This window comes from Dipodomys spectabilis, unplaced genomic scaffold (genome assembly GCF_019054845.1).
Source record: "Dipodomys spectabilis isolate Male_0828 unplaced genomic scaffold, ASM1905484v1 ptg000018l, whole genome shotgun sequence".
NCBI classification, from domain to species: Eukaryota; Metazoa; Chordata; class Mammalia; order Rodentia; family Heteromyidae; genus Dipodomys; species Dipodomys spectabilis.
Genome location: NW_024870695.1, coordinates 12,627,082 through 12,642,749, shown reverse-complemented (window position 1 = coordinate 12,642,749; position 15,668 = coordinate 12,627,082). Strand labels below are relative to the sequence as shown.

Sequence of the window (15,668 nt, the reverse complement as noted above, 5' to 3'; positions counted from 1 at the left end):
GGAGGAAGTGACCACCTCCAGGCTCAGTGAGAGGCATTATGGGAGGGATTGGTGCCCTTCTTCACACCACCTATCTAGCTTCCCTTTGGTCAGGACTGGGAGCCCTGGATGCACACACACCCTCCAATGTGTGTGTGTGGTGTGTGCACATGTAGCCCTTTTTAGGGAGCAGCAATGTATCTGGTAATAGAGGCAGGGTGTTGTATGTGGTGTGGGGGTTTCCTTCTGTTTGGTGCTACCCTTGTTTGCTCTGTCCATTTTATGGTGTGGGGTGCTTCCTCACCCCACCACTCCTTCTGTTCAACTCCTCCTGCTTGCTGCCCTGTACATACCCAGGCTTCTGGGCTAAGCAGTTCTGGAGGCCAGGGAGGAAAGTTACCCATCAGCCCTTGCCAGTCCCTCATGCAGGCCTCCCAGCACGATTGCTGGGCAGGCTCCTGTGAAAGGGTAAAAGATGCTCAGGGAAACACAGGCCTAAGCTGCCTATTGGATCTCCCTCTGCCTTGCAGTGGGGTAAAGTGTGGCAGTATCAGGAGTTTGGGGGTGCATCCTCCCCACACTTCTGCTTTTGGGGTATCTCCCTGCTAATGGGAGTTATCACCCTCTTTCTAGTGCTTATGTCTGATATCCAACAACACAGTCTCTGTCCCTCTCCCTGTCGTGACTACTCTCCTTTGTCCTCCCTGTAGCGCTAAGGTGGGGTGGATCTCTGAACTAGGGCAAGCGGTCCCCTCAAGATGGAGGGCAGCAGACAACGACTGCAGAGGTGAAACTAGACTCTGGTGAGGCCTTTTTTACCTCTCTGTCTCCCCTCCCTCTCCCACCACCAATCCCAGGGCTGAAGGGTACAAGGGCTCCTGGCAGCTACTGAGTAGGGTTTCCTGGAACAGCCTCGCCTCCCTTCCAGGCACCACCTCTTTCCCTTTTGAAGAGGCAGCAGTGAGCAGCAGCCACCAACATGGCTGCTCTTTCTGTTCTGGGAGTGTATATATTTTTTACCCAAAACTCTGGAATTGTACATTTATTTTTTAAACCTCAAAGAGAGAAAGAGCCTTGTATCATATGTAAACATTGTATCATAGGTTATGTTGTACAGTCCCTTTTATACAGCAGCCTGGTTCCTGTCATAAAAAATGTCCACAGGCACCAGCCCTCTTCATCTCTTGCAGCCCTTCAGTGACTTTGACCCTCACCCGTTCCCTGCCTCCTCCCTGCTGCTATGCCACCCATCACCTCCCTGTAGTCCAGGCTTCCCACTCCCCTCCCAAGTCCCTGCAGCCTCTTCCCTTCTGGAATACCATTCCCCTCACTCCCTCCACCCCCTAGTCTTGGCTGCTGCTTGCCTCTTGCCTTGACGCCTGCCCTGTTGCTTCCCAGGGACCCTCACCCCTACCCTATACCCCACAGCTTTAACAGAATGAACCGTGCGCATTGTACAGGCTGGGTTGTCATTGCAGAAACCACTGGGTGAAGAAAAAAACAGATAAAAGTCTATGAATCAATCACCTGCTGTTCTTCATTCTGTTTCTGGGGAAGGGCTGGGGGAAGAAAGAATAGAAGATATCCCATGGCTCAGCGTCCCTCAGCAGGACTGTCTGGAGTGATGTGGAAAATGTGGGTGAGAGGAAACAGTGCCAAGCTCACAAGACCTATGTGACACTGGTGCTTGGAACTTGCAAGCATGGATGTTTTCATCCTAATGTGTTCTGGAAATATCCATCTGTGATCATGTTGACTTCCAATCCTGTAAGAGGGAAGATGGAGGTTGAACAGTTCCAGCATAAAGTCCAAGTTGCAAGGCAAAAAAAGGGAGGGAGACCCCAGGGTACCAAGATAGGGGTGTAGGCTATGTTAGTTCTTGGAGAGCCTATGTGAACTCCAGGAGACATCACACGCTCAAATAGCTACATATGAGTCCTCTAACTTGGCTGTTCCTTCCTCAGTCTCTATCTCAGAAAATGGTCCTCATCTACCAGTTTGCGATGCAAAATCTAGAACTTAACTAAGCACCATGGCTCATGTTTGGAATCTCAGTACTTGAGAGACATTAAGATCAGAGGAACACAAATACAAAGCCAGACAATCTCAAAAAAATAAAAGTAAAAAGGTAGCCTAGCCCGATACCACATACCCATCTTCCCAGCTACTTTGGATGCAGTAGGTAGGACAATCACCAAAGCTACCCCTGGGCAAAAGTGTGAGACCCTATTTGGAAAACAACTAAAAGCAAAAAGAGTTGGGTTTGGGAGTGATATAGCACCTGCCTAGCAAATGCTAGGTGCTGAGTTCAAACCCTAGTACTACCAAATAAACACAATTTAGGACTCAGTTTTTCCCCATGCCTACTCTTCTCATTGGCTAATCCTATCACCTAAAATATGTCTCATTAGCCCATTTTTTTTTGTACTCTCCTGGGACTGCCCTAGTCCCTACTACCTTTCTATTTTCCTTGAATACATTGCACTTGCCTCCTGCTTGGTCTTATAGCTTCTGATCTCCAGCCTACCTGCTACCAGTTGGGGTTCCACATTGTAGCCAAAGCTCTCTTTTAAAAACTTCAGTCCAGGGGCTGGGAAGGTGGCTCAGTGGTAGAGCACTTGCCTTGCATGCTCGAGGCCCTGGGTTCGATTCCTCAGCACCACATAAGAAAAAAGTCGGAAGTGGCGCTGTGGCTCAAGTGGTAGAGTGCTAGCCTTGAGATGAAGAGCTGAGGGACAGCACCCAGGCCCAGAGTTCAGGCCCCACGACCGGACCCAAAAAAAAAAAAAAAACTTCAGTCCACTCAAGTGGTGGAACACCTGCCTAGTAAGTTCAAATCTCTGATTTTAAAACCCAGTATTGTAAAAAAATAAAAAATAAAACAAATGTAACAAAAGTTTCAATCACAAGCTGGGAACCAGTGGCTTACAACTGTAATCTTAGCTACTCAAGAGGCTGAGATTTGAAGTGGCACTGTGGCTCAAAGTGGTAGAGCACTGGCCTTGAGCAAAAGAGCTCAGGGACAGTGCCCAGGCCCTGAGTTCAAGACCCACCACTGACCAAAAACAAAACAAAACTGAGGATCACGATTCAAAGCCAGCCCAGGCAGGAAAGTCCATGAGACTCTTGTCTCCCATAAACTACTCAGAAAAAGTAGCTGGGTGCCGGTGGCTCATGCCTGTAATCCTAGCTACAGAGGAGGCTGAAATCTGAGGATCATGGTTCAAAGCCAGCCTGGGCAGAAAAGTCCATGAGACTCATCTCCAGTAAACCACTAGAAAACTGGAAGTGGTGTTATGGCTCAAGCGGTGGAGTGCTTGCCTTGAGCTGAAGAGCACAGGGACAGTGTCCAAGCCCAGAGTTCAAGCCCCACGACCAAAACAACAACACACACACACAAAAAAACTATTCAGAAAAAGCTGGAAATAGCACAATGGTTCAAGTGGTATCATGCTAGCCTTGAGCAAAAGAAGCTCAGGCCCAGAGTTAAAGCCCCAAGACCAGCAAAAACAAAACAAAACAATAACAACAACAAAACCCAACCTCACTCATGTATGCCTATAGTGAGAACAAATGGTGACCAGTTGTCAGGGGGAATGTGCCGTTAACACACTGCTGATAGGAATATATGGTACTACCACTTTGAAAAACTGACAACTGCTAAGGCTATATTACATAATGTAAACTAGCATTTCTATTTATAGTTTAGAACTTATAAAAATTATTGCTGTGCCCTTCAAAGATATGCATAACAACAGTCATCATAGGCTTATGCACAGCAAAGAATTTGGAGGGGCTGGGGAGTAGTTCAGTGGAAGAACACTTACTAACCATGTACAGATCCTGGGTTTAATGTCCACCATGCAAAAGAATAAGAAAAAAAAAGCCAGGCACCAGGGCTCATACCTGTAATCCTAGTTATTGAGATCTGAGATCTAAGAACTACAGTTTGAAGCCAGCTGGGACAGGAAAGCAGGAAAGTCCCTGAGACTCCCCCCTCCACCCACTCCCCCAAACATCCCTTTCCTTCTTGGGGCCTGGACTCTGTTCCTGAGCTCTTTTTTTGGGAGGGGTCCGGCCGTGGGGCCTGAACTCTAGGCCTGGGTGCTGTCCCTTAGCTCTTCAGCTCATGGCTAGCGCTCTACCACTTGAGCCACAGCACCACTTCTGTCTTTTTTCTTATGTGGTACTGAGGAATCGAACCCAGGGCCTCATGCATGCAAGGCAAGCGCTGTACCACTGAGCCACCTTCCCAGCCCCCCTGAGCTCTTTTGCTCAAGGCAGCACTCTACCACAAAAGCCACAGTGCCACTTCTGGCTTTCTATATGATTAGCTGGAGATAAGAGTCTCCTGGACTTTCTGGCCTGGGCTAGCTTTGAACTATGATCACCAGATCTCAGCCTCCCAAGTAGCTAGGATTATAGGCTCTGGCTGTGTTAGACTCTTATCTCCAATAAACTATTCAGAAAAAACTGAAAGCAGCACTGTGGCTTAAGTGGTAGAGTTCTAGCCTTGAGCAAAAGAAGCTCAAGGACTGAGCCCAGGCCTAGAGTTCAAAATCCAGAACTGGCAAAAAAGAAGAAGAAGCAAAAAAAAAAGCAGGAAAGTTGGGTGTAGTGGTATATACTTGAAATGCCAGCATTACGGAACAGAGGGAGGAGAATCCTAAGTTCAAGGCACCTTGGGCTATTCAGAGTGAAATTCTGTCTCAAAAACAAAATAAAACTGGGTGTGGTGTGTGATGGTTTATGCCTATAATCCCAGCTACTCAGGAAACAAAGGCAGGATGATTATGAGTTTGAGGCCAACCTAGGCAATTAGTGAGACTGTATCAAAAGCAACTTTACAAACAAAAGGACTAGGAGTATGGCTTAAGATATAGAGAGTTCACCTGTGAAACACTGGGTTCAGTCCCTAATACCACAAAAAGAAGGAAAGACTAAAGGAAGGAAGGAAATAAGGAAAAGAGGGAGGGATGGAGGGAAGGAGAAAGAAGGAAAAGAGGGAACAAAAAAAGAAGGAAAAGAGGGATAAGAGGAAGGAAAGAAGAAGAAAATGGAAAAAAAAAGTGTCCGAGCTGAGTGCTGGTGGTTCATACCTTTAATCCTAGTTATTCAAGAGCCTAAGATCTGAAGATCACAGTTACTTATATTAACTATACATATTATATTTATATAAATATATAACATATGCATCTATATTACATATTTATAATATGTAGTAATAATGATAGTATATACTATACTAATAGTATATACTTATATACATACATATTTTTTTGATTGGTTGTAGGGCTTGAACTCTGGGCCTGGGTGCTGCCCCTAAACTCTTCAGCTCAAAGTGCGCACTCTACCAGTTGAACCACAGAGCCACTTCTGGTTTTCTGGTGGTTAATTGGAGATAAGAGTTTCATGGGGGCTGGGAAGGTGGCTCAGTGGTAGAGTGCTTGCCTTGCATACATGAGGCCCTGAGTTCGATTCCTCAGCACCACATAAGCAAAAAGAAAAAAAAGCCGTAAGTGGTGCTGTGGCTCAAGTGGTAGAGCACTAGCCTTGAACTGAAGAGCTGAGCGACAGCAACCAGGCCCAGAGTTCAGGCCCCACGACCGGACCCCTCCCCCCCCCCCCAAAAAAAAAAGAGTTTCATGGACTTTGCTGCCCCAGCTGGCTTTGAATGGTGATCCTCAGATCTCAGCCTCCTGTGTAGCTAAGATTACAGGTGTGATCCACTGGTACCTGGCTGTGTGAGACTTTTATCCCCAATTAACTACCAAAAAGCTGGAAATGGAGCTATGGCTCTAGTAGTATAGTGCTAAACTTGAGGGGAAGAAAAAAAAAAAAGCTCAGCCAGCAGCAGTGGCTCACACCTGTAATCCTAGCTACCCAGGAGGCCGAGATTTGGGGATTGTTGTTCAAAGCCAGCCTGGGAAGGACAGTCCATGAGACTCTTAACCTCCAATAAACCGCTTAGGTAACTAGAAGTGGCACTGTGGCTCAAGTGGTAGATTTGAAGAAGCCTTGAGTTGAAGAGAGCTAAGGGACAGCGTCCAGGCCCAGAGTTCAAGCCCCATTACTGGCAAAAAAAAAAAAAAGTGGTTCTGTCAGTTCTGCAGTTTCTGGGTGAAAATCTGAAGTCTTGAAAGGTATGTGTGTGTGTGTTTCAGTGACAGAAAGGCTGAGTTCCCAGTTGTAGGTCTTACAGCTAGTAACAATTAAAATCCAAGCATTCTGATTCCAGAGCCCATAGTCAAGCACAGCAAATCCCACAAACCTGAGTTACTGAAAATGTCTACCTTGTGTTCATACGGCTGCAGGTCACCTGGCATCACCTTTTCTCACTCTTACTCTATTCTGGGTATACTAGAGATTTATTTTTTTTAACTCAAGGACTAGGTGCTGTCCTTGCGCATTTTTGCTCAAGGTTAATGCTTTACCAATTGAGCCACAGCTTCACTTCCAGCTTTTCTAGTGAGTAATTGGACATAAGAATCTCATGGGAAGTGGCGCTGTAGCTCAAGTGGTAGAGCCCTAGCCTTGAGCTGAAGAGTAGAGGGACAGCGCCCAAGCCCAGAGTTCAAGCCCCACGACTGAAAAAAAAAAAAAAAGTCACATGAGCTGGGTGCCGGTGGCTCATGCCTGTAATCCTAGCTACTCAGGAGGCTGAGATCTGAGGATCAAGGTTCAAAGCCAGCCTGGGCAGGAAAGTCCGTGAGACTCTTATCTCCGATAAACCACTAGAAAACCAGAAGTGGCGCTGTGGCTCAAGCTCTAGAGCACTAGCCTTGAGCTGAAGAGCTGAGGGATAGTGCCCAGGCCCAGAGTTCAAGCCCCACAACCGACCAAAAAAAAAGAATCTCATGGACTTTCCTGTCTGGGCTGACGCTGAACAGTGATTCTCAGATCTCAGTATCCTGAATAGCTAGATTACAGGTGTGACCCACCAGCACCTGGCCTAAACATTCAAAGGGTAGTAAAGGGCTCTGTGGGAAGAATTATAGAGGATGAGTTTACAGAGTGGCATTATGGCCCTCGAGATCTTTCAGCAGGGAACAGAAGGGTAAAAATACTCTGGAGTGGTCAGAAAAACAAACAAAAAAACCCAACAACAAATAGAAGTGCCAGGAATTTATACAGTACCTGAGCCATCCACTAGGTGTCAGCACCAAGATTACTTTCTCAAAATGCCTAGGGATGGGATTAGGCCACACAGAACATTTCTTGAGGAAACCCTGCTTTTTTTGGTCCCTTGAGGGCTTGAACTCTGGGCCTGGGCACTGTCCCTCAGCTCTACCACTTGAGCCACAGCACCACTTCCAGTTTTCTGGTGGTTTACTGGAGATAAGAATCTCACAGACTTCCTACCACAATTCTCAGATCTCAGCTTCCTGAGTAGTTAGGATTACAAGTGTGAGGTACTGGTGCCCAGCTTCTTGAGGAAATCTTGATCCCTCTTTTCTTTCTTTTTTGTTTTGTTCTGTTTGCAGATGCTTATTGAACATTACAGTTGACTGAGGCCCTGGAGGCCATCTGCTCGCCATCCCTAGGTTTCCTTGGATGGTGGTCAGGTGAGGCTCTCTGTGTGCCTGCTGCATGATCAGGACCCCAGGAGGACACACTAGAAGCTGCACGGAGTGGCAGACACATTTTATTCATGCCACATAAGAAGTGCTGCTTCTACAAGTATATGTACAGTGATGTTCTGTGTTCTCATCTAACAAAGCTTGCTTAAATGTGCAGGCAGACTGGCATTTCACCTCGTGCACTCAAAGGAGCTGGCTAATGATGGCCCTGAGAAGGTGCGGGAGTGAGCCAGGCATGGTGGCTCATGCCTGTAATCCTAGCTACTCAGGAGGCTAAGATCTGTCTGAGTATTGCAGTTCAAAGCCAGCCCAGGCAGGAAAGTCCACAAGACTCTTATCTCCAATAAACCACTTGGAAAACAGGAAGTGGCTCTGTGGCTCAAGTGGTAGAGCTCTCGCTTTGAGCTGAAGAGTTGAAGAATAGGGCTCAGGCCCAGAGTTCAAGCCCAACGACCAGCTGACCGACAAACAAAACAAAACAAGGTGCAGGAGTGGAACTTTTTCAAGCCTTACTTCTTTTTATACACGATGAAGCCCATCAAACCTATCCCTACCCAGATCTCCTGGTAAACCTGGGTGTTAGTAGGGTTTCAGGGGGACACAGATGATTTTTCATAAAGCTTTGAAGTTATCTTGACAGGACAGAGGGCTCAGACCTTACCAGACCCCATAACCATCCACCAAGAAAGGTCACAAGCACTCCCTTTTTTTCTCTTTTGGAACTGGGGATCAAACTCAGGACGTTGCACTTGCTAGGCAAGCAAAGACAAGCTCTTTGCCTCTGAGCTATATCCCAGCTCTTGAATTACATTTTTGTTGTTGTTGTTGTTTAGTCATGGGATTGAACTCTGGGCCTGGCATGGTCCCTGAGCTCTTCATCTCAAGGCAAAGCACTCTACCACTTGAACTACAACGCCACTTCTGGTTTTCTGGTGGCTAATTGGAGATAAGAGTCTCACGGGGAATCTCCTGCCCGGGCTGGCTTTGAACTGTGATCCTCAGATCTCAGCCTCCTGTGTAGCTAGGATTACAGGTGTGAGCCACCAGCGCCCGGCTTTGAATTACTCTTTTGAGGTTAAGAACCAAACATCCCTGAGGTCTGCCAGACTTTTCTTCTTGGGTTTGTCATCAGGTGTGTGTACTCAGGCTCTTCCACCACTCCAGGCTCCTCTCAGCCTTCTCCAGCTAAGTGTTAGTTAGTACCATCACCACATAGGACTTCTGGCTGCTCCCTCTCTTCAGTCCTCACATTCCTTTTTCTTAATTAGATCTAGAATTCCTTTCGGCCATCTCCATTGCTGATTGCTTAACAACGATGATGGTGGCTGATTACTGGGTGCTTTCCATGTGAGCACACCCATGAGGCACATTCCAGTTGGTCTTATTTTGTGGATGAGGAACCTGAGGCCAATACATTGAGTAACTTGCCCAAGTGGCGAGAGAACTAAGCATCCTTCAGCTGCTCTGTAGAGGTAGCCCTTGCCTCCAAAGCCTTTGTACTAAGTCAGTACCCAATACCACTCAGTTCAGGCAACTGTTGTCTCTTACTTGGACTTCCATACCAGCCTTACAACTAGCATTCCTGCTAGCAGCCTGGCATCATAAAAACCTATCCTCCTCATTGGCCAGAGCTATCTTTCCACAATGCAAAATGAGTCATGGCACTAACTCTGTTTAAACCTTTCAGTAGTTTCCTTCCCACCCTTGAGATAAAGTCTAACTTTTCACAATGGATAATAAAGTCTTTTACAAATTGGTTCCTGTCCAACTTGAAAGTGTGGCATGAGGCAATAGTTCTCTATGGGGCCATTTTGGAATTTTGGGCCCTGGTTTCCGCCCTATTACTGGGTTTGATCCTATCCTTTGTGTCTTGTGTTTGATAGATTACTCTCTCCCTAAATGAGATGGATGTCCCTGTGTCTACCCTGGTGACTGCCCGTAACACAGAGTGATATTCCACAGCACAGGGAATGCCCCCTGAAGGGTGGCATCTTGGTTAAGGTTTGAAAATGAGGCAGAGACACATGATAGCTGGTATAAAAGGCACTGAGGTGAGAATTAGTTGGTCTACTGCACAGGCAGGGAGCAGATCTACACAGTTAGTGTACAGTGGTGAAGGCAGGGGCAGGTAGGAGATGAGGTTGAAGAACTGGAAGGCTCTATCCAATAATTTGGAACCCACCCCCTGGTGGTCCAATCACCTTCAGGCATGCAGGATGTAGACATTTGAACCTGCTGATCCTTAGGTCTGGAATGTGTTCCTTGCCCTCTCTGGTTGGTAATAAAATCTACTCATCCTCTAGGAGCTAGTAAAAAAAAAAAATTTACGAAATCTCCTCTCCTTCTTTAGCAGGAATTAAATCACTCCTTTGTCGTCCCACAGTCTGTATGTCCCCTTGGCCCTGGTCACATGCTGCTTTGTATTTTAGCACATTGTTTACATGCTAGCCAGCCCACGAACACCACCACTTCCCTTAAGGGCAGACTCTTACATCACCTCTGTAGCCATCTCCCAGTGCCTAGCCCAGTGCCTGGCTCACAGCAGGTACTCAGTGTGACATTTACTAGACTAATGGGGTGGGGAACTGCACCACTCATGGTAAGATAGAAAGAAAGCAAAAATAACAACTTATGGCTTATAACGTGCCCTCCCACTCATTACTGGAGTTAAGCCTTCGAATAACCCTAGGAGGACTGAAGGGACAGGTACCCGGGAGAGCTGTTTTACAGACAGGGTAGCTGAGGTTCCTTATTTCGGGTTCAGTGCCATGGATACCGTTGAGGTAAAGAGCATTTTGAGGACTTAAAGCAATGGGCTTGCCTGGAATGGTAAAGTGCTGGGGGGTGGGGGGGGGGCGGGGGAGGAGAAGAGGGACTAGTTAACTACTACAGAGTTAGTAGCTCCACTAGGGAGGGTACAGGATTTCTGCCCTAGGCCCAAGCACCATCCTTCCGCCTAGGTCTGAGACGTGGGGAAGCTTCAGCCCACGGCATCCGCGGGAAGGATGGTGGGGCCGGGTGGCTGAGATGACGTAACGGATAACTCGTTCGCAGGGGCCTGCCTCGCTGTTGCTATGACAACCAGAGCTTGCCTACGGGGCCCAGGCAAGAGTCCGCGGAGGCTTCCACTAGCTGTAAATCAGGGAAGGGCATTTATGGAGGGTGGTATGTACGTGTGTGTGTGTGAAACACATGAAAAAGAAGCATATTCAAGAAAGTTTCTCTACCTCGACAACACAGACTCACTGGTGCAATTTTAAAAAGTCTGAAAAAGCGAAAGCTGCACTTGACTCTCTAGGGGCAGAACCCCGGCGTCACCCGCTGTTGAAGGCTTCCCAGATAAGTTCCAATCGCATCCAGAAAGACAAACGCCGGCTTTCGGCGGCGAAGCGGAGTCCTGGCGACCTTCTCAAGATGGCGGCCCCGGCCACTTCCGCCCTGACGGAAGCCGGAAGGGGGCGGGCTTTCCCGCAGCGCATGCGCCTGAGGCTTCTTCGCGCCGGGTGCTCACCTCCTCCCCCCTCCACCCCTTTTTTTTTTTTTTTTTACCCCCGCCTCCATTTTGTTCGCGGACGCTGGGGACAGTGGGAGCAGATCCATTTCCGGGTTGGTAAAAGGGGCGGCGGCGGCGAAGGAGAGAGCTTGACGGGAGTGGGGGGGGGGGGTGGCCAGCGGGACAGGACGAAACCTGAGCGGAGGTGGCGGAGGATTCGCTCCCGGAGCAGCTGCAGCCAGGTCGGAAAGAAGCTGGAGTGGCCGGGTCCGTCGCTGAGGTGCCGGGTGGGCCCGAGTGGGAGGGAGACCCGGGGGAGGGGAGCGCGGGGCGGGGCTTGAGGGGAGAGGGGCCGCGGAGGAGGGGCCTGAGGAGGAGAGGGGGTCCCGAGGGCGGGCTCTGAGGGCCGGGAGGGCCGGGCCAGTGGGTCCTGGGGAGGGGGGGGGCGTGCGGGGATCTGAGTGCCGCGGAGTGGTCGGGGGATTGTGGGGCGCCCGCGGGCTGTGGAAATGGGGAGGGAGATTGCCGAGAGAGCGAAGGGATCCTGAAGGGTTGGGTCAGGTGAGTAAGACGGAGCCTCGGCGTGAGGAGTGAAGTGACCGTGTGCAAAAATTAAAAAAAAGGGAGGAGATGGGCAGGGAGGACCTGTTGGGGAAATGCAATCGGCCAGTGTGACACATTCTGGGGATTGATGTAGGTGAAAAGGGATGGTGGAGAGGATGACTCGGGAAAACTGCTTACCTGAATGGGAATCGTGAGGTCGTCAGTGGAGAGGGATCAGAATTGAATTACAGGGTGGACTGAGAAATGTGGAGGCGCGCTTGGGAGCGCCTGGAGTTGAGGGTTCATCTTGGTGTGGGGAGTGAAGTCAGGGAAGGTGGACATCTTAAAGTGGTAGACGTGGGATTGAGTTACTTGATCGAGAGGGAACATTTTCAAAAGATCAGGGTGGAATGAGCAGCTGGAAGAAGCTGCTGTGCACACACACACACACACACACACACACACACACACACACACACACCTACACCTACCTGCTGGGGGTCATACCTAAAACTCCCAGCCCTGGAGAGCTTTGTGTGTGTGTGCTCAGGTCTTAGGGCTTGAACTCAGGGCCTGGGTACTGTTATTGAGCCTTTTCTGCTCAAGGCTAGCGTTCTATTTAGTTTAGCCACAGCTCCATTCCCGACTTTTTGGTGGTTTATTGTAGATAAGGTTCTCTTGGAGTTTCCTGGCTGTGCTGACATGGAACTGTGATCCTTAGATCTCAGCCTCCTAAGTAGCTAGGAATACAGGTGAACCCGGCTGGAGTTCGTGTTGTTGTTTTTTTTTATTTTTCCCCCCAGTTCTGGAATTTGAACTCAGGGCCTGGCACTGTTCCTAAGCTTCTTTTACTCAAAGCTAGCACTCTACCACTTGAGCCACAGTGCCACTTCTGGCTTTTTCTGTATATGTGATATTGAGGAATCAAATCCAGGGTTTCCTGCATGCTAGGCAAGCACTCTACCACCAGGCCACAATCCCAGTCCTGGATTTCCTATTTTTAAAGGGACTTGGAATAAACTTTTTGGGCTCTCCCAGGGACTCACTGCTTTTTTTTTTTTTTTTTTTCATGATGCTTATATTTGTCTTACAGTTTGTTGTTTCTGAATGACACCGTTTTGGGCTACTACTTTTCTTATGAATCAGGAGAGAATTTAAGGGAATAGACTAGCTCATCTATGGATTTACTTAATAGCTTTGAGACAAATCATCAACTAGGTCTGGCTCATTCCATTCTCTAAGAGAGTGTGTTAACCTAAAGAGATCTTTAAAGTGGTGGTAAAGACATGATCTTTGAAAACATGACTATGATATTGTTATTTAGAAGACATGCTTTCCCTCTTTTCCCTTATTTCTTCTTCTTAGCCTTGCTGCAATTTATTTATTTATCTATTTTTTATTTTTGTCAGTCATGGGGCTTTAATTCTGGGCCTGAGCTCTGTCCCTGAGCTCTTCAGCTCAAGGTTAGTGCTCTACACTTGAGCCACAGCACCACTTCCAGTTTTCTGGTAGTTAATTGGAGATGAGTCTCATGGACTTTTCCTGCCTGGGCTGGCTTTGAACCATGATCTTCAGATCTCAGCCTCCTGAGTAGCTAGTATTACAGTCATGAGCCACTGGCGCCCTGCTTTTTGCTGTAATTTTTTTTTATGCCAGGAAAGAATTGGCTTTGAATTGAGGCATGTTTAATTTTTTTTTTTTGTGGATGTGCCAGTCCTTAGGCTTGAACTTAGAGCCTTGTGCTCTCGTATGCTTTATCACTCAATGCTAGTGCTCTTCCACTTGAACCATACCTCCACTTGCAGCTTTTTTTTTTTTGTGGGTCATGGGGCTTGAACTCTGGGCTTGGGTGCTGTCCCTGCACTCCTCAGCTCAAGGCTAGCATTCTACTGCCTGAGCCACAGTGCCACTTCCGGTTTTCTAGTAGTTTATTGGAGATAAAGAGTCTCATGGACTCTCCTGCCCGGGCTGGCTTTGAACCTTGATGCTCAGATCTCAGCCTCCTGATTAGCTAGGATTACAGGTCTGAGCCACTGGTGCCCGGCACACTTGTAGCTTTTTACTGGTTAATTGGAGGTAAGAGTCTCAAGGATTTATCTGTCCAGTCTGGTTTCAAACTGTGATTTCAGCCTTCTGAGTAGCAAGAATTACAGGTGTAAGCCACCTGCACTTAGCAATGTTGAATTTTTAAACTGCTCTTAGTATCAACTTAAAAAAATCAAGTAGTTTGTATTATTGTGTGACATCGTGTTGGGTTCTGTTACCTACCATCAAGATGAAAATAAAAAGAAGCTAGAGTTGGGGATAAATGATAATGGCTGGGGGCTGGGAAGGTGGTTCAGTGGTAGAGCGCTTGCCTTGCATGCCTGAGGCCCTGGGTTGGATTCCTCAGCACCACATAAGCAAAAAGAAAAAAGCCGGAAGTGGCACTTTGGCTCAAATGGTAGAGCGCTAGCCTTGAGCTGAAGAGCGCAGGAACAGCGCCCAGGCCCAGAATTCAGGCCCCACGACTGGACCCCTCCAAAAAAAATGATAATGGTTGATGGAGGCTGGGAGTATGCAGTGTTTTATTTTCTAGTCATCAGCTTTTCTGCCTTCACACTTTTGAGAGTTCACTAAAAAGTAGTATTTTATAAAGTTTAATCTTATGCTTTGGTCTAGTGATTATGTCCTTGTTAGTTGGCGGGGTGGGAGAACTCATGTGTTTGTGCACAGTCTTAGCTATTTTATTATTCTTTGAAATCCTGACTCCTAGCTTTTTCATTGGGCATCATATTCAACACTTTGCTTGAGACTTGCTTAATCTACAAGTGTTTCTTAAAGTCTTGGCATTTCTCAGTTCTGACGTGGACTTGCTAAAAGAGGGGGCAGTTTCTAATTGTATCTCACACTTGATATCAGAATAGTTGTTTACCCTACTTGGTACTGATTAGTTATGTGATATCAGCACAAAGGTGAAATGCAGGAGAGAGCTGAAGGTGTTGAGAATAGAAGTTTTCATGTTTTACTGATGCTTTTTTTTTTTTGGTCCCCATCTTGCTGCTTAACACAGGGCTGGGCACTGTCCCTGAGCTTCTTTTGTGCAAGGCAAGCACCCTACCACTTGAGCCACAGCACCACTTCTAGCTTTTTCTGTTTTTTTTTTTTTTGCTAGTCCTGGGGCTTGAATCTCAGGACTGGGCACTGTCCCTGAACTTCCCCCCGACACCCCAAGGCTAGAGCTCTACCACTTGAGCCACAGCACCACTTCCAGCTTTTTCTGTGTATGTGGTACTGAGGAATGGAACCCAGAGTTTCATGTATGCTAGGTAAGCACTCTACCACTAAGCCACTTTCCCAGCCCATCCTTTTCTGTTTATATGGTACCGAGGAATCAAATCCAGGGCTTTGTGGGTGCTAGGCAAGCACTCTACCACTAAGCCACATTCTCAGCCTTTTTTTAGTAGTTTTTTGGAGATAAACTATCCAACTTTCCTGCCAGGTATACCTTAGAACTGTGATTCTCAGCCAGGCGTCCGTGGCTCACGCCTGTAATCCTAGCTACTCAGGAGTCTGAGAACTGAAGATTGTGGTTCAAAGCCGGCCTGGGCAGGAAAGTCCATGAGACTCTTATCTCCCATAAACCACTAGAAAACCGGAAGTGGCATTGTGGCTCAAGTGGTACAGGGCTCACCTTGAGCTGAAGAGCTAAGCGACAGCATCCAGGCCCCAGAGTTCAAGCCCCCCAACCGACAAAAAAAACAAAACCACACCCCCCCCCAAAAAAAAACAACAACTGTGATCCTCAGATCTCAGCCTCCTGACTAGCTAGGATTACAGGTGTGAGCCACTGTCACCTGGCTTCATTGATGGCTTTTTTTTTTTTTTTTTTTTGGGTCAGGGGCTTGAACTCTGGGCTTGGGTGCTGTCCCTGCACTCTTCAGCTCAAGGCAGGCGCTCTACCGCTTGAGTCACAGCGCCACTTCCGGTTTTCTAGTGGTTTATTGGAGATAAGAGTCTCCTGGACTTTCCTGCCCAGGCTAGCTTTGAACCTTGATCCTTAGATCTCAGCCTCCTGAATAGCTAGGATTACA

General features: G+C 47.7%; 1 protein-coding gene across 4 annotated transcripts in view; it reads left to right on the top strand.

Moving 5' to 3' along the window:
• The first annotated feature begins 127 nt into the window (after positions 1-127).
• The window catches only part of Wipf2 (WAS/WASL interacting protein family member 2), a 62,636-nt gene continuing 47,095 nt past the window's right edge, over positions 128-15,668 (top strand). For 2 of the 4 annotated variants that reach the window (XM_042672616.1, XM_042672589.1), the window contains exon 1: positions 11,176-11,294. The gene's annotated coding sequence lies outside the window, so the exon portion shown is untranslated. The other 2 variants (XM_042672599.1, XM_042672607.1) reach the window with 2 other exon arrangements.